The sequence below is a fragment of the Miscanthus floridulus genome, chromosome 4 (genome assembly GCF_019320115.1).
Source record: "Miscanthus floridulus cultivar M001 chromosome 4, ASM1932011v1, whole genome shotgun sequence".
NCBI lineage: Eukaryota > Viridiplantae > Streptophyta > Magnoliopsida > Poales > Poaceae > Miscanthus > Miscanthus floridulus.
Window position 1 is genome coordinate 17,651,865 of NC_089583.1, and position 20,178 is coordinate 17,672,042.

Here is a 20,178-nt window from a genome sequence, read left to right on the forward strand (position 1 = left end):
CTCGAGCTGGTCCATGGGGCCCTTTGCGGGCTGATCGCACCGGCGATGCACGGTGGCTAGAGGTATTTCCTCCGGCTTGTGGATGACTACAGTCGCTATATGTGGCTACAGCTCTTGATGAGCAAGAGTGATGCAGTGGACGCCATCAAGCAATTAAAGGCTTGCACGGAGGTGGAGTCCGAGAAGAGACTAAAGGTGCTGCGGATGGACCGTGGCGGCAAGTTCACAGCGGTGGAGTTCGCTGCCTATAGGCAGATGAGGGGGTAGACCGCCACCTCATAGTGCCCTACTCACCATAGTAGAATGGCGTGGTGGAACGTCGGAACCAAACCATCGTCGGCATGGCACAATCAATGATGAAGGTGAAGTCGAGGCTGACGGAGTTTTAGGGCATGGCGGTGACCACGGCGGTGTTCATCTTGAACTACGCACCCACCAAGGCCCTGCAGGGGATGACTCCATTTGAGGTGTGGCACGAGCACAAGTCCAATGTCGTGTTCCTGCGCATGTTTGGGTGCATTAGCCACATGAAGACCACCATCTAAATTGGAGTTTGAAGCTAAGAAATATAGCCATTCTATCGTTGAGAGAGGTGATGGCTCTTGGATTAAAAAAACTGCTTTGATCCTTTGTGCTTTGGATTAAGCATTCATGTGGGTTGGGTAGTCCTCTAGATAAGCTTTACAAAATGTCTAAGATCATCTAAATCGGAGTTTGAATCTAAGAGATATAGCCATTCTATCGTTGAGAGAGGTGATGGCTCTTGGATTAGAAAACTGCTTTGATCCTTTGTGCTTTGGATTAAGTGTTCAAGTGGGTTGGGTAGTCCTCTAAATAATCTTTTTGAAGTGTCCAAGTTTATCTATATCGGAATAAGCTTTACAAAATGTTTAAGATCATCTAAATCAGAGTTTGAAGCTAAGAAATATACCCATTCTATCGTTGAGAGAGGTGATGGCTCTTAGATTAGAAAACTACTTTGATCATTTGTGCTTTGGATTAAGAGTTCATCTAAATCAGAATAAGATTTACAAAATGTCTAAGATCATCTAAATCGGAGTTTGAAGCTAAGAGATATAGCCATTCTATCGTTGAGAGAGGTGATTGCTCTTGGATTAGAAAACTGCTTTAATCCTTTGCGCTTTGGATTAAGCATTCATGTGGGTTGGGTAGTCCTCTGAATAAGCTTTTTGAAGTGTCCAAGTTCATCTAAATCAGAATAAGCTTTACAAAATGTCTAAGATCATCTAAATCGGAGTTTGAAGCTAAGAAATATAGCCTTTCTATCATTGAGAGAGGTGATGACTCTTGGATTAGAAAACTGGTTTAATCCTTTATGCTTTGGATTAAGTGTTCATGTGGGTTGGGTAGTCCTCTGAATAAGCTTTTTGAAGTGTCCAAGTTCATCTAAATTGCAATAAGCTTTACAAAATGTCTAAGATCATCTAAATCGGAGTTTGAAGCTAAGAAATATAGCCATTCTATCGTTGAGACAGGTGATGGCTCTTGGATTAAAAAACTACTTTGATCCTTTATGCTTTGGATTAAGTGTTCATGTGGGTTGGATAGTATTCTGTATAAGCTTTTTGAAATGTCAAAGTTCATCTAAATCAGAATAAGCTTTACAAAATGTCTAAGATCATCTAAATCAGAGTTTGAAGCTATGAAATATATCCATTCTATCATTGAGAGAGGTGATGGCTCTTGGATTAGAAAACTGCTTTGATCCTTTGTGCTTTGGATTAAGTGTTCATGTGGGTTGGGTAGTCCTCTGAATAAGCTTTTTGAAGTGTCCAAGTTCATCTAAATTGGAATAAGCTTTACAAAATGTCTAAGATCATCTAAATCAGAGTTTGAAGCTAAGAAATATAGCCATTCTACCGTTGAGAGAGGTGATGGCTCTTGGATTAGAAAACTACTTTGATCCTTTGTGCTTTGGATTAAGTATTCATGTGGGTTGGGTAGTCCTGTGAATAAGCTATTTGAAGTGTCCAAGTTCATCTAAATTGGAATAAGCTTCACAAAATGTCTAAGATGATCTAAATTGGAGTTTGAAGCTAAGAAATATAGTCATTCTATCATCGAGAAAGGTGATGGCTCTTGGATTAGAAAACTGCTTTCATACTTTGTGCCTTGGAATAAGTGTTCATTTTGGTTGGGTAGTCCTCTGAATAAGCTTTCTGAAGTGTCCAAGTTCATCTAAATCGGAATAAGCTTTACAAAATTTCTAAGATCATGTAAATTAGAGTTTGAAGCTCAGAGATATAGCCATTCTATCGTTCAGAGAGGTGATGGCTCTTTGATTAGAAAACTGCTTTGATCCTTTGTGCTTTGGATTAAGTGTTCATGTGGGTTGGGTAGTCCTCTGAATAAGCTTTTTGAAGTGTCAAAGTTCATCTAAATCAGAAATGCTTTATAAAATGTCTAAGATCATCTAAATCAGAGTTTGAAGCTAAGAGATATAGGCATTCTATTGTTGAGAGAGGTGATGGCTCTTGGATTAGAAAACTGATTTGATCCTTTGTGCTTTGGATTAACTGTTCATGTGTGTTGGGTAGTACTCTGAATAAGCTTTTTGAAGTGTCCAAGTTCATCTAAATTGGAATAAGCTTTACAAAATGTCTAAGATCATGTAAATTAGAGTTTCAAGCTAAAAATGTAGCCATTCTATCATTGAGAGAGGTGATGGCTCTTGGATTAGAAAACAGCTTTGATCCATTGTGCTTTGGATTAAGTGTTCATCTAAATTGAAATAAGGTTTACAAAATGTCTAAGATCATCTAAATTGGAGTTTGAAGCTAAGAGATATAGCCATTCTATCGTTGAGAGAGGTGATGGCTCTTGGATTAGAAAACTGCTTTGACCCTTTGTGCTTTGGATTAAGTGTTCATCTAAATCAGAATAAGCTTTACAAAATGTCTAAGATCATCTAAATTGGAGTTTGAAGCTAAGAGATATAGCCATTCTATCGTTGTGAGAGGCGATGGCTCTTGGATTAGAAAACTGCTTTGACCCTTTGTGCTTTGGATTAAGTGTTCATCTAAATCGGAATAAGCTTTACAAAATGTCTAAGGTTATCTAAATTGAAGTTTGAAGCTAATAAATATAGCCATTCTATCGTTTAGAGAGTTGATGGCTCTTGGATTAGAAAACTGCTTTGATCCTTTGTGCTTTGGATTAAGCGTTCATGTGGGTGGGTTAGTCCTTTGAATAAGCTTTTTGAGGTGTCCAAGTTCATCTAAATTGGAATAAGCTTTAACATCCCCCTAGTGCTCTTGATGTTGTCTTTGTCGCTAGCAAGGTCGCTGTCTCTGTACCCAATGAAGTGCTTTGTCCTAGGGCACCTCGGGTAGTCCAAGCCATAGTTGGAGGTGCCATGCAATGTAGTGTAGGATCCAATTGACTATCTGCTAGTAGCTATGAGTTTTTTATGCAAACATAGACGCCTACCAACATGGTATTGCCTCCCTTGCCCCACTGGTAGACAACACCTCATGAGGGCTCTGCTGAAACACAATCTTTGAGGGTGGAGTCTAGCTTTTCGCTCCAAGCTCATGGTGCCTATTGCAAGCTGCAAAGGGTCTTGTGCTGGTAGACAACCTTGTTCTCCTTACTAGGTATGACGGATCCTGGCGGTTTAGGGTTTAGGGTGGAGGATGAGGTCCGAGAACACGGTGGCAGCGAGTTGGTGTCGTGGTCACAACACAAGAAGGAAGAGAGGCGACTAGGGCTCCCTGAGGAAGCCGACAACCAAATTAGTTGCTTCTGCTTAATTCTCTCCAACCAATTCTCTCCCAAGTAGCATGTGGAGCGGGCATACCATGCTACTTGACGAGGATATACAGACATCATGATGGAGCTGGGCATGCAGAACCGTGGCCAGAGCAGGAAGGAGATGCTCTTCTAGGGTGGGCGGTACCAGCCATGGGGCAGGTAGATCATCCCATTGGTGGGGATTTAGTAAGCCCACATGGAAGACATCATGCACACGGGCACCCTCTGGAAGCTAAAGATGATAGGCTACCCTGTCGATGTGTTCTAGAACCTAAAACAACCCAGCATAGCGGGGGCCGAGCTTGCCTTTGGCATGAGGCTCCAGCGTGCGGGTCGGGCAGTGAAGCAGGCACAGCCATACCTAATCACCTACAACAAACTAGTCTCTTGGGTTGGCGTCGTAGTAGCGATTGGAGACTTGTTGCGCCTATAGAAGGCGCTTCTTGACCTCAGCCAAGAACTCATCATGCTCCTGGACAAGGTTGTTGATGGACTCTATGCAGGCGGTGGCTGCTGTGCAAGGGAGCTAGGGTGGTGGAGGCCACCCATAAACCACTTGGAAGGGCCTGGTGTGTGTTGACGGTAGATAACTCCCATTTTTAACCATCAACAAGTAGCTAAAAAGGGCATAACTACGATATCACCATAGATTTAGGGGTTTAACTGACAAATTTTCATGAGTTTTGGTGAATGTCTATTTCTACAGGGGTTATCAGGAAAGAGCCAAGGAAGGCCCACATGTCATGTTTACATAGAGATAAAGCAGCTACATACATAAAAGAACAATCTAGAAGACACCAGAAGGCAGACCCCTCGAGGGGAGGTCCAACTGTCAGAAGGGCAGGGCGGCTGCCCTGAGCTCTCCACCAATCAGGAGCAATCTGATTGCTCCTCCACCGCCTTTGAGGATCAATCTAAAGTAGTTCATTTAGGTCAGTTTGATCCGACGGCCGAGATTCAACAGAGGAGGCTATATAAGCAGGCCAGGACCCTAGGGTTTGAGTCATATCTACTTCCAAGAGCAAAAGCTAGGGTTTCATCTCCTCATCAACTAGAAGTAGGGTCCCTCTAGATGAAGCTCTTCTAGTTCATCTAGTTCTAGTTCTTCTAGTTCTAGATCATCTAGTTCATCTAGTTGTAAACAGAAAATAGGGACAGAGAAGAGGAGAGAGAGCTGAGGAGGAGCTGTATCTATCTAATCTTCCTCGACATTGTATTTTTGCAGCATCTGGTTCATCATTCAGCAATCTCCAGATTCTTCAATTATTATTTCTAAGTTCTTTATTTAATTATTACTTTACTCTATTTACTAGAACTCCGCTTGTATTTGAGTTCTCTAGTTATTCTAGGTAATTAGAGTAGTAAACATTAGCGTAGACATGGTGTCTAGGCTATAGTTTACATGTGTTTGCGCCCAATCCTACGGTTAGTTGTGGTAGCCCTCAGAGGTGATAGCTCTGTCCGGCCATTGCAGTCCACCCCATTTAGGTTGGTGTTTCATAGAGCTTTTGGCAGCCTTCCCCCGACTACCCTTTTCCCAGTCTTTCTCAAGAGTCAGAAAGGTACTGCTGCTCCATAGTAAGTAGAGTGTAGTAACCCTGATCTTTATCTACTATTCAAAGGTTTCTCTCTACCCACCAAAAACATATATCTATCTTTTCTTACCTTTATCCTTGGACGGCCTTGATTCTCTAGTACACTTCACGTTCCCCGTGTAAATCAATACTCTGGAATACTCCTAGGTGAAAGCTACATCGGTATCCATGCACTTGTGGATTATTCTGTATGCGTTAAAAAATACCAACAAGCTTTCTGGTGTTATTGCCGAGGAACGGTAGCTGTGCTAGTTTAGAACCAAGTTTGTCCATGTACCCTTTTCCTTTTACCACCTTACCATATGGATTCCACTCCTATTCATAAATTCTCCGCACCAAAGGTTGAGTTCTTAGAGCCACCACAATCGTCAAAGCCAATCACAACATCTAGCTATGAACTCCATCCTGACTTTATAGCCATGGTCTAGGACCAATCCTTCTCTGGGTTAAAAGACGACAATCCTTATACCCACCTGTGGGAATTTGAGTAGTTGTGTTCTTGCCTGCATATTGACGGCATGACACACGAGACCCTTAAATGGAAATTGTTTATGTTCTCTCTTATTGGAGGAGCGAAACAATGGTACACTCATACCAGGAGTAAACGGAAATTGGGATGATCTTCGGGACCAATTTGGTTTCGCTTTCTTCCTACTCTCTGATGTTAATGACCTTTGAATAAAAATTCTTACATTCAAACAGAAGGATAAGAAGACTTTAGGAGCAGCATGGGCTAGGTTCACAAGCCTTAAAAACACTGGCCTAGACCTCTCTTTGCCTGACCACGTCCTTCTAAATCACTTCCATCATGGTCTTAGCAAAGAAGTTGCTCTCCACCTTGACATATCTTATGGAGGCTCATTCACACACATGTCCTTTAGTGAGGGGGAAGCAATCCTTGAGAAAATCCTTGAAAACACCGCCTACACTACCGTTTTTTATGAGTTTCCTGAAGTAGAAAAAGAAGTCAAGCCAAGTCCTGACCAACAAGAGGAGACACTCACAAACGAATCTAAAATTCCTCTAGAATCCACTGAGGATTTGGTTGTCGAAGAATCTCCCACTACGGGAACACAACCCACCATGGAGGATGATGAACCCAATCCTCCCATGTTCCCCTTCGAAATCGAGGATGGTCTTTTTGAAGATTTTGGGAATGCCATGAACTTTCTAGTTCAAGTAAAGCCTCTAGTGCACTCTACACCATTTAAGGATGATGATGGTCCCCACAATGATCCCTTCTTAATGGAACACATCAAAGGACTCTCGGCCATCATGAGTCATGAGTGGTTGGTAGAAACGGAGTTGTCCACTGAGGTAGCACGAATCATTGCCGCCTCAGATGTTTTAACTTGCATCCTAAAGAAGACAACCATAGAGGCTCACTATAGTCCTATCGTTGGGATGAACATCATTTCTAAGGCTTTGGCCAAAGAACTTTGTCCCAACGAGTCCTTGATCCCATCTCGCAAGCTTTTAAGAACTCCTTCTAGAGTGACTCTAGAAAGTTATGGGGCATAAGGTCTATACCTTTGCGCATAAGAGGCTCCGACTACCGTCTAGATTTTCACATCTATGACATCTCAGACACGTCCTTCTTGATTGGTGTACCTATAGGGACACTCTTTTGAGAGCGACCAAAACAAAGTCTCTTGAATTTAAAGTTGGGAAACTCTACTCTTAATGTCTCACTTGCACGCTCACATAACGCGATAGTAGAACCCAAACCCGAACAAGATCATATTGAGGAAGTTTTAATGGTATCTCTTGAAGACATGGCCCAACCACTTCTCGATGATGAACACTTCATTGAAGAAGAGGAAGAGCTAGTAGAACCTGTTAAGCTAGACCCCTTCGAGGTGCCTCCACAACCCTCAATTGAGTTAAAACCTCTTCCTCTTGGCTTGAGATATGTCTTTCTCAATAATAATTGAGAAACTCCTGTGATCATAAGTGACAAGCTCTCCCAAGAAGAGACCCGCAGACTTGTCACCGTCTTAGAAAGACATAGATCAGTTATAGGCTACTCGCTCCATTACCTCAAAGGGATTAGTCCTGCTCTCTGCATGCATCATATCCCTACGGATCCCAATTCATCGCCAACGAGGGAACCACAACAGAGACTTAACAATGCTATGCGAGCGGTTGTTAAGAAAGAGGTCCTTAAGCTTTTGCACGTCGGGATTATTTATCATGTGCCACATAGTGAGTGGGTTAGCCCTGTCCAAGTTGTGCCAAAGAAAGGAGGAATAACTATTGTTAGGAATGAGAAGAACGAATTCATTCCTCAATGAATTGTCACTGGGTGGCAAATGTGCATAGATTATCGAAAACTTAACAAGGCTACAAAGTAAGACCACATTCACATGCCTATATGGAACTTACGCATACCGACGGATGTCGTTCGAATTGTGCAATGCTCCAGCTTCTTTCCAATGGTGCATGATGTCCATTTTCTCTGACATGATCGAGAAAATCATGGAGGTGTTCATGGATGATTTTACCGTCTATGGCAAAACCTTCGATGATTGTCTAGAGAACTTAGACAAAGTCTTACAAAGATGTGAAGAATAGCACTTAGTCCTGAATTGGGAAAAATGCCATTTTATGGTTAGAGAAGGAATAGTGCTAGGACACAAGGTGTCTGAATGTGGGATAGAAGTGGATAGAGCAAAGATTGAAGTCATTGAACAACTTCCACCTCCCACAAATGTGAAAGGAATCAGAAGCTTTCTAGGCCATGCAGGGTTCTATAGGCATTTTATCAAAAACGTTTCTCAAAACGCCAGACCCCTGACTAGCCTTCTAGCTAAAGATGCACCCTTCATCTTCGACAATAAGTGCTATGAAGCTTTCCAAATTCTCAATCAAACACTCATTTTAGCTCCAATCATCCAACCACCTGATTGGACGCTACCTTTCGAGATCATGTATGATGTTAGCGACTTTGCTGTTGGTGCCATTCTTGGCCAAACAAAGGATAAAAAGCATTATGCTATATCCTATGCTAGCAAAACCTTGTCTAGACCACAACTCAATTATTCTACCACTAAAAAATAGTTGTTGGCTGTTGTCTTCGCAGTAGACAAGTTTAGATATTACTTAGTGGGAGCAAAGGTAATTATCTATTCAGACCATGTTGCTCTTAAATACCTCCTCACTAAGAAAGATGCTAAGCCTCGGTTGATCCGATGGGTTCTTTTGCTCCAAGAATTTGACATAGAAATAAGAGATAAGAAAGGAATAGAAAATTCAGTAGCCAATCACTTGTCTAGGCTTCAGTATAAGGAAACACATGAGTTACCTATTAATAATGACTATCTGAGGGATGACACACTCCTCAAGGTAACAGACTCCGATCCCTGGTACACGAATATTGTGAACTATATGGTTGCAAGATATGTAGCACCAGGGGAGGACAAGAGGAAACTTAAGTATCAAGCTCGTTGCCACTTGTGGGACGATCCATATCTCTATCAGGTACATGCTGATGGACTAGTATGGAGATGTGTCCCAATGGTTGAAGCTATGAAAATCATAGAGAGATGTCATGCATCACCCTATGGAGGACATTATGGAGCATTTCATACACATGCTAAGATCTAGCAAAGTGGATTCTTCTGGCCTATGATGTATCAAGATACAAAGGAATTTGTTAGAAGATGTGCCAGATGTCAGAAACATGGAACATCAATGCTAGAGATGCTATGCCACTCCAGAACAACCTCTAAGTAGAGTTGTTTGATGTTTGGGGAATTGACTACATGGGACCATTCCAAAAGTCTAGAGATGTTGAATACATCTTGGTGGCAGTTGACTATGTGTCCAAATGGGTATAAGCTCTACCATGTCGAGTCAATGATTCCAAACATGCCAAGAAGATGTTCCATGAAGTGATATTCCCAAGATTTGGAACACTAAGAATGATCATAAGTGATGGAGGCTCACATTTCATCGACAAGAGCTTCAAATAATTCCTAGCAGAGTATGGAGTTAAGCACAACATTGCAACTCCATACCATCCCCAAATAAGTGGTCAAGCAGAAACATCAAATAAGCAAATCAAGAACATTCTGCAAAAGACCATGGATGAGATGGGAAAGAAATGGAAGTACAAGCTCCATGATGCACTATGGGTGTACCGAACTGCATACAAAACACCCATAGGCATGACACCTTATCAGCTTGTGTATGGAAAACATGCCACTTGCCTGTTGAATTGGAATTCAGAGCTCACTAGGCAATCAAGAAATGGAACATGGATCTCCATCTGGCTCGCAAGAATCATCAGATGCAAATATCTAAGCTAGAAGAATGGAGAGAAAAGGCTTATCACAACTCCAAGATTTACAAGGAGAGAACCAAAAGATGGCACGATAAGAGAATTAAGCACAAGGAGTTCAAGCCTGGAGACAAAGTTCTATTGTTCAACTCAAGAGTGAAGCTCTTCGATCATGGAAAACTTAGAAGCAAATGGGAAGGACCATTCAAGGTGATTGAAGCTACATCTCATGGCACCGTCACACTTCAGGATGACTTATGTAACGTATTCAAGGTAAATGGCCAACGACTGAAAGTTTTTCTTGAACCTAAAAACTTAGAAGAAATTGACGTGATTGCATTCCTGCAATTTAAAGATCCAATTTAAAAACTCTATCGTAAGGGCTCTAGACAACTAAGGCTCAAACACCTAACACTTAATCTGTTCCACGAGTTTTGTTGTCTATTTGAGTTCTGCAGAAATTGGGAAGTTTGTGAAGAGTGAGACCTACATGCAATCCATAAGAGTGAATGACTATGTCAACATCTAGCTTGGTGGAGAACATCCTCCGTGTATCTAGCTAAGTATTTCTTATTCCCTTTTATATTTTAATTCAAGTTTGCTTGCTATAATCTGAAACAAATAAAAAGATGCATAACCATAGAAATCAAATAAATATTTTCCTTACTATATATGTGTTAGTTCTGTGTAATGTTTAAGTTTGCTAAATAAAAGGAGAGTGTACAAAGATTTTCCTGCTAAAATGAATCCCTAGAATAAACTCTTATATGGAAATAATGAATAGTTGTTCTGCCGTAATTCCTTTCAAGTGCCTGTTTTCAACCTAGAACTCTCTCGAGTTTTGGACACCGTTTTGATCTAAGATTTGCTCTGAACCTAAAACTCGTGGGTAGCAAATGTTTGATCTAAGTCTAGGTAGTTGATGGGTACGATATGGGAAGGTCTGAGCTTTTATCTTGTTCTAAGTGATACTAGACTTCTGGAGAATTTATCTTTTGAAAAACTTAAAATGCTACATGATAAGTTTATGTATGACGAGAGCTTTTAAATTCCTACCACAGCCATATACATGTTTGTAGAATAGGAAAAACTTTCATTGATATAGTTGCTACTTGTGAGCATTGAGTATGGTCAGGCTGTGTCGACCCTTAGGAATTGGTCATGCGGTTAAAATCAAGATCACGTACACTCCACCCGTATATGCTACTTCTACCCTGAAAGTACGCATCCACATGTTTTCCATTAGACACACCCCAAAATTGCTAGCCCCTTTTGTTACTTTTTCAGTCTCAGGCTCTTCCACAGTTATCGGTAGCCAACGAGAGTGCAAGGTTACTTTTTCAAGGTTTTCCCTGTATTCCTAGCAGACTGTACGTCTAACTGGTGTTCCACTCATAGTCTATGTGTTATTCTCATCCTTACGATCTGAATCCTTAGAAGAATCATCATCAGATGCAAACTTCAAGGAATGAGGTTCTGTGATTTCCTTTCCAACTCTGCTTCTAGTTGCTTCATTGATGGCAGCAGTTGCACCACCTCTGAAATCATAGTCTGCTGTGCCATCCTCTTAGTTGGAGGCATATATGATACGCCCTAGAGAACTGAAAGCAGAAGAAAATAAACGTGCAGGCAGCATATCTTGTTCCGATCCACCAAGCTTCAGAAAACACTCTCTCCACATTTGATGACCTATCTTGTGAAATAGGTAGCTTATACTAACAGCTGCTCACCTCCAGAATTGTCCTATAAAAAAATTGACATCAATAAGCGACTTGGAAGCACATGGGTGCTCAACCAAAGATCAACATGCTATGTCCAAAAGCTCTAGAATTGTTAGATCAACCATTTTCAGTATCACAAACCCGCGAAAAAAGGAGTATGGTAATTCTAGTTTGTTGCGATGGCCATTATATTTTTAGCAATATTCACTTTGTGAGGTGCATATTTTTATTTAGGGATTTAGGTGTCTATGCCGCCATTCTAAAGCTCAATGGTGATTTTACCCCCTCTTTTTTTTTAACTTTGTGAATTTGCCTTCATTTTTTTCGGACGAAGCAGCTGTTTGCCCCTACTTTTAACACCGTTTGGATTTGTGGGATTAAATGGCAAAAATAAATAATAAAAGAAACGAAACAAAGATAAAATGACAACATTGCCCCTTCTTCGTGAATCGGATGAACGGGCACCGCAAGCAAAATGTGTCGGCCTCGTACAGGTCTCCGTCCTGATTCGCAACCGCGGCTACCGGCGGTGAGTCCTCCCGGCAGCAAGGTGGCTACTGGTGGCGAGGCTGCGCGTTGCCTTTCTCCTTCCCCCGGCCCCATCCCCCTACCCCCCACACATGGTCAAAGTGGTCCTTTTGTCCAAAACTTAACACCGTTAGAGGGACTTCACAAACCAGGGGTAAAGTCTTCTTTCGTTTAAAAATAGCTGGGGTAAAATCACAAAGTTAAAAAAACAAGGGCAAAATCAAAACGTGCTTTGAAACATGGGTAGAAATGCTTAAGCCCCTTTTATTTATATGGTGCAAACCATTAGTGGTAGCATGAAGACAGCATGGAAATTTAAAAAGTGAAGACATTGAAACAATAACTGAATTAGTTGATCAATAACTGAATGAGAAAGTAAAGACACCGAAGCAATAACTGAACTAGTTTAGATGCCTGTGAGTTTGCAAGCAGTGAAATGCAGTCTTGATTGGTGTTGCAAACTGCAGCTTGTGGACCTAAAGGAGTTATTTTAGAAAATGCAGGAGTCTTAGATACTAAACACCCCTAAAGCAATATGCATGGAGATATATTGTGCATCCAAGCAGATAGATAGGAAGGAGATAGCTACAAGTAGAAATGTGCCTACAAATGATTAACTTTCAATAATTATTTTGGGACAGTTAAGATCTCTGATGATATATGCTACTGTGTCCTTCAATTGAAGAGGAGATCTGGTTCAGAGTGCTATTAGTTTTCTGAAACACCCAAAATTAGTAGGTGATTTATAGAGTTGGGCCGCGGGCCGCCCTTGTAGCCGCACGCTCCCACGACTCTACATCCTCGCGCGTCCCTCACGTGGCACGCTCAGCGTCCTGCGCAACTGCAGCGGCAGCAACCGCGTCTCGTTCGTCCATGCTGCTAGCCGCCCTTTGCTCATGCGTCTCTGCACCACCGTGCGTCGTCCTCCTGCTCCGCCCATTGGAGGCCGTGAGAAGAGGGATGGAGAACGATTGGACAGACGGGACATGGCAACGAGATTGGGATGTGTAAGGGTATAGAACCCAGATGAACCCAGGCTCTAGATACCATTCGTTGGAGACAAATCACAGGTTTGGGGCTAGATTCAAATTTCATTAGCCTTGCTACAAACCATGGCAGGTTGAGGATATATATGGGATAGCATACTTGGCTGTTAAGAAAGGTTACATCATATTCCAAAGTAGGTGCTAATTAAATAGATGCTAAAACAAGATAAGAAGATAAGGTGCTGGCATAGATAGATAAACACAAGACTTATGCTTTCAAAATTCAGGAGTTGAGCATGCAATTGACAGGTGATTACTAAATACTGTCGACAAAAGATAGCAAGCTGTAGGCGAAGCTAGCCGACCATTGTCTTCAGGCACATTGACTCAACATGGGCAACATGCTGGAACCGTGGCAATTTCTACAACTATGATGTTCCGGTCTGTTTTTACACTTGTTGAAGATGAAATGATGGGTGATCCTGCATATCTTATCGCTGTCATCATGGAGTTTCTACGAAGTTAATTTTTGTTGATTTAATATCTTAAATCGTTGATACTAATGTATCACTTAGCTTGTGCCTTGTAGTTTTCCTAATGGTTCCAACCATTATTTAGAGTTACTGCATGTACTAGAGCAATGTGTCAACTTGTCTTCTAATCCATTGTACTGTCCAAATGAGGCTATTGCTTTGCCATGTCATACATATAGTTTGCATTTGTCTTTCCCAACTCAAATAGTACATTTAGGATTTACCTGGAAGCTCTGGGTACTTATTCCCCTCAAGCCAAAGGGCCTCTAGTCTAATGGTTAGAGCACCTGACTAGCATCTAGGAGGCCTGGGTTTGACTCCCCGTGGAAGCAAATTAAAAAGGTCAAAAAAACATAAAAAATAGGTTGGGGTTTCCTCTACTGACTTCGGTCAAAAAACTTATTCCCCTCAAATTGCTTTCAAAGTGTGTGTCAGTAAAAATATATGAATGCAATGTAAATGTACCCAATTTTACATGCTGACAATGAACAATGTATTGGTGGTAGAAGCACCCTTATTATTTGATGACAAAGGAGGAGGGAGTGTTTATCATGTAATCGATGACTATTAGTCATTTTGATGGACAAACATTATGCTAAAATAACCCACATAAGGTTATCCAATCGAATCATTTAACCATTCCTTATTTTTTCTATTCTATGTGTACATTGAAAACTTCAAAACTAGCTAGTCGTGGTGCAAGTTCAAAGTTCAATCCATTTTTGAAGCTGGTACTTTTTTAATGCATTTTAGTTTGCTAGGGTCACATGAAACTCAAAATGTCTGTCCACAGGAAATCTTGAGAGTTGTTTGGAGAAGAAGGCCTTCAAAATCATGACATACAATGTCTGGTTCCGGGAGGATATGGAATTGATAAGAAGGATGGATGCCCTTGGGGATCTTATAAAGCAGCACCGCCCAGACTTTATATGCTTCCAGGTCCACACTCTGAGCTATGAGTTATTTTCTTTTTTTTATTCCTTTAGTGGGATCAAATATGTAGAACTGCAGGAGGTTACACCATACATATATATGCTTATGCAAAAATCTGACTGGTGACAACAATACAAATGCTATCCAGAGGCCGTATTATTGCATGTAGGTAATTCTTCTCGCAAATTTTATGTGTGGTATGGTTTCCGTCTTCTGGTTCAATGCTTCACTCAATTTCTTGTAACAAAACCTGCATGGAAAACTATTTGTAACATCCAAAAGAAGTTGCTAAATATTGTCCTTGCCTGCTAAATATTGGTGAGTAAGTTACAATAGTTCCATGTTCAATAAGGGTAATCCAAACATTAAGCACATTTTTAGTGAAGAATTTTCCATCAATCTAAAAGAGTTTGACTACATGTTTCATAACTTCACATATTCGGCAACCTTATTACAAGTTACAAAGGGCTATGTTTTTTTTCGGGGTTCAAAGGGCTATGTTTGATTGGGATTTATGTGGTATCTATAGTTGACATTTCATGGGAAATTTGGAGGTTGGCAATGTTTATTCTTTTCTTAGAGTTCATTTATTTTTACTGATTTCTTTTTGACCTCCACAATTACAGTTGAGCAAAGTGTCAGTGAAGCCATCTGAGTGCATCTCATTTTTGAACTCAATAATGGGAAGAGAGAGCTGTGCATAACAAGTGTTAGCACTAGAGAGATGAAAAGTTTGATGTTAGGCACAACCACCTAGAGAGCCCATGACCTGCACCTCCTAAGTGGGATCAGATGTACAACCAAGATGTGTGGATCAGGCAAAGCAATTTATTAAGACTATATATGTATGGGGTGCTCCTCAAAGGGGGTAAGGCCACGTCACCCGAATTATTTTCAGTCATTGGATCTGCAGATCAACGGCTGCAATTGTCCGCGCCAAATTCTATCGGAATCAGCTTCTACTTTTACAGTTTAGCTTCTACCTGCTTCCCACGACTTCTACCTGCTTCCCACGAATTCTAGCTGCTTCCCAGGACTTCGGCTGCTCATCAGATTCACACGACAAAATATATACTCCATCTAGAAAACACGGATTCTCTCCCTCTCCTCCTCTCGATCCCGACCCCGACACGAGCGGCGCCCAGGGCCACGGCGCCCGACGCGAGCGGCGGCCAAGACCACGGTGCCCGTCGCGAGCGGTGGCGCGGCGGCGCACCAGCGGCGGCCGCCCTTCCCCTTCGCCTCCTCCCCCTCTGCCTCCCATCTCCATTCATCCCTTCCCTTCCTCTCTCTCCCTTCTCTCCTCGGGTGGCAACGGCGATGTGCGGCGCCCCCTCCGGGCGGCGTGCCAGCATGGTTGGAGACGGGCGGCCCCTCGCTCTCCCACATACTGCGCGCGGAGCTCGTCAGCGCCTTCTCGTTCTGCTCTGTCTGCTCATGTGCTACAGGTGCTATACCCGTTTTGGAGCAGGCTTGTACTGGTGCGTTCATTTTATTGGTTCAATTACTCATCAATTTGATTACTTCATTGTTTGCCCTGTTAAATTTGGTTAATTCATGGTTTCATCTGTGAGTCCATAATTATTTTGGTGGGTTCAAGTTTGATTTCATACCTATTTAGTTTTCAAAATAGCGCTTTTCTGTTTGTACACCTTTGTAGTGCACAGAGTTTTCCTCACAATGTCAAGATTCATAATTTTGGAGTGCAGGTAACAAATATTTTTGCTGGATTGGCACTGTTCATCTAATTCAGGATATGGACGAAGGCACTAACTGTTGCCTTGCCACGCTTAGGTTCGGTATATTTTTCCCTACCTGCAGATGCTATTCAAAGTTCATATATAATCAGCATGCCTTTTCAGCTAACAATACATTGGTTTAGTACCAAATGTTGAAGGTTTGCTACTCTTTCAAGGGATACATATTTATAATGCATTATGTAAACCATGTCTGCAGTTCATTTTGGTTGTTCCTTTATAACGGCAAGGCCAACATAAATGAAGCTATTGTCATTACTGAACAACCATTATAAAAAAAGGTAATTTGTAATGCAACCTTCTTTCTCTATAATTGCATTAATTTATATATAAATAGAGATGGAAACCACATGAATTCCTATCGGTGATTTTCAAAAGGCTACAACAAATAATTACGAGGCAGTGTATTATTGCCATGTTATTTTTACTCAAGTGGAGCTCCTTTTTAAATATATCTCGTGCTTACTATATCTTGGTTGCAATTTAATTTGGTTTCTTGTTTCATATGATGCCTACAACCCATTTGTTGATTATCTTCAATTGAATTTTGTTTAAACCACAGTTCCAAGACATACCTGCCAATTTTGTAAATTTGATATATGATTATAGTTGCTCTTAGCGTCAAATAAAAAGGGCAGGATCAGTTTGATATCATCTTGTGTGTCACACCTATTGACATAGATATTGTGGAAGTGCACATCTTTAGGTTTACTCTTGCAAAAATGTTTGCTCAAATCTATGAAGTAGTTTTCCTTCAGTTTTGCCATAAAAATTGAACAAACTCCTTGTTGTAACTTAATTAGCCTTCCTGGCCAATCCTCATACACATCAGGTTAAGATTTGAGATTTTGGGAGCGCTAGCAAATTGGTACACTTCTCTCTTTTAGTTTGTTCCTGCTGAATGTGTCCATAGATTTGATAAAATAAAATAACCATTTTAGGGCCTCTGGTGAGCCTAACATATCATACATTTGCTCGAGGTATTGTAGGCCTCCTCAACTAATATTTGGAGCTACGAAGTATCCCACTACGATTGATGCCTGCTCTATTTGTTGTGTAGTGGTTGACCTTCTGATTCGTCAGGTATACAATTTTAGTCCTAGGTTCAACCTTTCTTCCAAGCTTCCAACTGATTCTTATGGCAACCAAATTTTTTAGAGCGAAATAATTTTTTGTGATCATTGTAAAATCGTTCTATTTTTTGGGGGGGTGTCAAAGATTACTATATAAACTGTAAACTACAGTATAGATTTGGATATTGTGGACATTAGGATTTGATCAGCACACTGTTAATTGGGATACTTTCTATCTCCTGACAGTTCTGGGTCCCTCCAATTGCACCCTTTGTTTCATTGTGAAAGTGCCCTTCATCAGCTGGGGAAGTAATAAAGGTGAGAACCTGCTATCAAATTATGTCATGAAATCACTGGTCCTATTTTGCTGACTGAGTGTTTCCCCTTTTCTCGTTTATCCACAAATTTGAGTACTCTAGCTAGAGACAAAATCAGTTTAATTAATCTAAATTATTCTGAATTCAGGTGCCCTCAGATAAAAGCTCTTGAATGGCACAAGGTTAGGTATTCCTCCACTGCTAGTCACAATTTTTAGTTTCAGTACATGGTGTGTCTGCTACCTCCTATCCACAATGTGTGTACTTTAAGCCATAGTCACAATTTTTTATTTTAAGTCCCTACCTGCTTTGCGGTTGATCTGCACTTTTTCCCGTACAAGAGCTGCACTAATATGTGTGCTTTAAGCCATTCCTCTAGGATCTTTATGGGGTTGTTAGTTTTTTTTGTCATATCACAGGCACTTATGTAATTAGAAGCTCCAGATTGACTTTATTTACAAGGGCTATAGGTGGAATCAGCTATACAAAAATGTGAACATGGCCCTTTTTTGGGTAAGCTGGTGAACCCTGCCATCAATGCATTTCAGCTGAATATTTTTTTGGTGATACTTTCTCAGTTGAATATTTGACTGTTCATTTGTCTTTTCATGTGCTGCAAATGCTGATTCGCTCCTTGGCATGATGGTGCACATCTGCCAACTCCTTCAAATTGATCTCGAACGACACCAAGTTGACATTAACAAGCTCAAGGTACACCTATGACCCTTATTTGATTTTTGTTACTTCTTTCCATGTGCTTCTTCATGACCTCCGACAATTTCCACATGATAGCTAATTTTCTTTATTATGGTCATCACTTAAGATTGCTGCCTAAAAGTTGCATTGCATGAGCAGGTTATGCTAAAAAATTTTATCACCTGCTGGAGTCTAATATGATTATTACCCCAATGCTTAGGCCTACAGTCTATCACGGAGTAACAGGTTTATGCAATCTGTGAGTACACACAAGGTCACTTGAGAAGCTGCTTTCATTTTCCCTATCAAAGACTACGGAAACTCTATATTTATTCAAATGCTAAAGAAGTGAATCATCGTTGCCTGGATCACTTGGATCACTCGGCCTCAAGGTGTCAGCACCTGCGAAGGTAAAATATATCACATATATTTTTGTAATTAGTTTCCTTTATTTTCGTTCGTCGCTTAAATCTGAAATTGGTTATTTAGAGACTTCCATGCGACCTATCAGACTAAAAAATATGCTGCATGTGTATTCTCCTTTGAATTCTTTCAGTCAACCACCAGTCGGGTTTCAGAGTGGTGGCCTCCTAAAAAAATGGAATGCCAGCAGGGACAACGGTGTGCGTCCTAAAATGGAATGCCAGTAGGTTTTTTATAGCCCAAAGGTAACATGTCCTTCTGAATCATCGACCATTTGGGATGCCATAATAACACAGTAAATATTCCGGACAGGTAGAGCACCTGCACATCATGTCTTCTAGAGATAGCCATACGCTTTTATCCTTGATTCCTAAAATAGTCAGTAATGCTTCCATGTCACCTTCTAAGTTTCTAATTGTTCACAAAATATTGTTTTGTAGATACAGCCTTGCCATCAATGATTTCTTCCTGGCTACCAGCTCACTGGAACCGTATGTAAAATGAAGCAAGCGGCCATGGGTTCCATTCTTATTGCTGAAAGAGACCACTGGAGTGTTGGCTAGGGATGAAAACGGATCGGATACGAACGGATATCACTCATATTATATTTGTTTTCATATTTCTGTTCGGATTCGGATTCGGACACGGATAGCGTTCGGATACATATACGAATACGGATTGACTCGGTTACGGATACGAATAATGAGTATCGAATACGGTATGAATCGGATTCGGAGAAGGTCGGATACAAATATCTATTCGGATATTGAGTAAAAGCAGCATATATATATCATACGTGCGCAAACCATTACACCACTCTATGAGTCCATAATCCATCTAGATTAAGCCAAAAAACTAAAGAGTAAAGCAACAAATAAGATAAAGATACAGATACATCATACATCAAACATCATACAAGCACCAATCTTCGCGGCATGAGTAGAAATAGCCAAGCTCATGGCTTCATGGGTCTCATGGAGTCATGGTCATGGATTCAAGATCTACAATCCTTATATAGGCCATTTTTTCATTTAAGAAAGTTTGAACAAAATGTAGTTCAAATTTGTGACTAGTGTTTGATAAAACTTTCTCAAATGGGAAAATGAGCTATGTAACAATTGTAGATCTTGCTGAGATGATCAAACTTGGTATTCAGAGTTTTTTCATCTGAGGTCATTTAGTGTCTCATTTGAGCAAGTTTACCAAGTCAAATTTGGTCAAATAAAAAAACAACACTTTGACTCTAGTATTATGAACTCTAAATGACTTCAAATTGAAAAGTTTTGAATACCAAGTTTGTTAAACTCATCAAGATCTACAATTGTTGTTTTGGTCAACTTTCCATTTGAGATAGTTTGGACGGTTCAAATTTGTGATTTTTAAATTTCGATGCCTACAAACTAGTTTTCGGAACCCTAGATTGTCTCAAATTGAAAAGTTTTGAATACCAAGTTTGTTCATCTCATCAAGATCTACAATCCTTATATAGGCCATTTTTTCATTTGAGAAAGTTTGTATAAAATGTAGTTCAAATTTCACAAGTGTGTGACATAGTTTTAG

General features: G+C 40.7%; 1 long non-coding RNA gene and 1 pseudogene across 6 annotated transcripts; both read left to right on the plus strand.

Annotated features, from left to right (window-relative positions):
* Nucleotides 1-99: 99 nt before the first annotated feature.
* The window catches only part of LOC136548142 (uncharacterized), a 70,953-nt pseudogene continuing 50,874 nt past the window's right edge, over nucleotides 100-20,178 (plus strand).
* LOC136551051 (uncharacterized) lies at nucleotides 15,450-19,357 on the plus strand. 6 transcript variants are annotated; one of them, XR_010782424.1, is made up of 10 exons: nucleotides 15,450-15,833; nucleotides 16,062-16,146; nucleotides 16,309-16,390; nucleotides 17,099-17,192; nucleotides 17,429-17,500; nucleotides 17,648-17,756; nucleotides 17,919-18,210; nucleotides 18,416-18,605; nucleotides 18,752-18,863; nucleotides 19,059-19,357. It is a non-coding gene; the product is annotated as an uncharacterized lncRNA (long non-coding RNA). The 6 variants fall into 6 exon arrangements; XR_010782423.1 differs by having other exon boundaries at nucleotides 17,648-17,686; XR_010782421.1 differs by having other exon boundaries at nucleotides 17,648-17,681.